Genomic DNA, 2504 nt, shown 5'->3' on the forward strand with positions numbered 1-2504 from the left:
ATAAAAAGATTGAGACATTGTCTTCGTTGATCTATAATTTCCATAATTATTTTGGTATTTATTCATTTATGGTATAATTTATTTTTATCTTTATAAAATAAACTTCCCATATTTATCACTGAGTTAGAGTTGCCCTCTTAACTATCTTTTGCATTTTCGAATGAATAATTAAAAAAAACACATTGAAACCAAGAAAAAAACTTGAACTATTACCCACATTAATCTCTGTCCTCCTACTAGAGGCAACTAGAAAGCTGGTGACCATGGATAATGCATAAATCAGCTCAAGAGTGTCTGAGGAGGACAGAGCAGAGCAGATAAAAAATAAAATTAAACTAACTGTCATTGATACTTGCTTTCCACACATTTCATTAACTCAGTATTTAGGTATGTATTAATTTTTATTAACATACATATTCTTTATCTTAAGAAAAGTAAAAACTCAATCTTGAGATTGACCCAGAAGAATAAAATAGACTTCCTTATCAGTATCTATATAATCCTTAGTCACTGAGGTGACCGATTGAGCCATTCATTTCTTAATGGGAATCAATGTTTTCAATGGCATTATTACCTTTTACCTCACTACAAAACTTTCATAATTGAACAATACTTCACCTCATTCTTTATGTTTATTTATATTTAATATTTTTATCACTATTCCATTAATAAATACACATCTAACTCTGTGAAATCAATACACTAATATGATCTCTATATTCCTGACATCTCTCTATGAAACCATTTCAACAGAAGAAACAGACTATGTTCTAGATCTCAGAGTCTCAGACATGTATTTTCATTGTCATGACTCCTACACCACCAAGAATCATTATTGATCCATGACTTGGTCTATTTTTCATCATCTGTTACTACATTTGTATCAATAAAATGATTAATTCATTCATAATAATAAAAACAATTCATGGATTATAAAAACTTAAGAATGAGATCATTTTACATAATCATTTCCCACATAGACTATACTTCATTCATTAATAGACCCCAATCTTGCACATTATCAATTAATCAACATAAAGTTTCACGTCATACTTAACAATGAGACATGGCTAACTTTTTATGAATTGAATGCCTTTAAATGATACTGTAAATATCCTTAAACAAATGGCCCACACCATGATAACAACATGACCGCTAGGTGCCTTGACCGCCTCTCAGACACAGAGGGACCATGACAGACAGCAGAAGCCAAAATCAGTTCCGGGGTCCATTCGGGAGACAAATGGCCAAAGAAACATGATAAAAATGTTGAGACTTTCTCTCCGTGGATTCAGAGCTTCCACTATTTATTTGCATAGTTATTTAAGCATTTATTAATGTATGGTCATATTTATTTATTTTTCTCTCAATAAATCAAATGTCAAAGTTGAAACTGACTCATCGGTAACCAACTACTATTTATCACTGTTTTTCATACTTACTCAAGGACATATACACTGGGTGGTATTATTTTACATCCCACTATATATTTTTAACAATGATGAGGGTTTCACCCTATTCATATGTACTGACTATATATTTGTTTGTTTACATTGCCATTTCTAATGAAATTTTTAAATATTGATGTATACAAAGACCAAGAGCATGATCCTTTCTATACCTAGCCTCTCCCTATAGGATCACCTCAAATGGGGGGAAAAGGACTCCTATGCACACTAATCATCATCATTTATTTAGGGTTGAGCCTCATTGTCTTCATTCATGTCTACACATTTTTATTGAATAAATCATCAATTTAATACGAATAATAAAATATATACCTTAAGGAGTCTTTATCACTATTCCATTAATAAATACACATCTAACTCTGTGAAATCAATACACTAATATGATCTCTATATTCCTGACATCTCTGTATAGAAACCATTTCAACAGAAGATACAGACTATGTTCTAGATCTCGTTGCCGAACCGGTTTGGCTCAGTGGATAGAGCTTTGGCCCTATTCATATGTATTGACTATATATTTGTTTGTTTACGTTGCCATTTCTAATGAAATTTTTAAATATTCATGTATACAAAGACCAAGAGCATGATCCTTTCTATACCTAGCCTCTCCCTATAGGATCACCTCAAATGGGGGGAAAAGGACTCCTACGCACACTAATCATCATCATTTATCTAGGGTTGAGCCTCATTGTCTTCATTCATGTCTACACATTTTTATTGAATAAATCATCAATTTACTACGAATAATAAAATATATACCTTAAGAAGTCACAAAAACTTGAAACAAGAGTCTTATATATCTCTAACATGTGTCTTTAAATTACTTTCCATAAACAATATATATGTTTCATTAATGACCTCAAAGGTTAATTAATTTCCTACAAAGGTTAACATAATACTTCATATTAGCAACATTATTCTTTTTTAGCATGTTTGGCAATCAGAGATCTTATTTCAGACTTTTTAATAATGTGGTGAAAACCTTTTTTAAAAAAACAACAAAACCAAGAAAAGAACTATGGTACTCACATTGCT

Source organism: Myotis brandtii, unplaced genomic scaffold, assembly GCF_000412655.1.
Source record: "Myotis brandtii unplaced genomic scaffold, ASM41265v1 scaffold535, whole genome shotgun sequence".
NCBI classification, from domain to species: domain Eukaryota; kingdom Metazoa; phylum Chordata; class Mammalia; order Chiroptera; family Vespertilionidae; genus Myotis; species Myotis brandtii.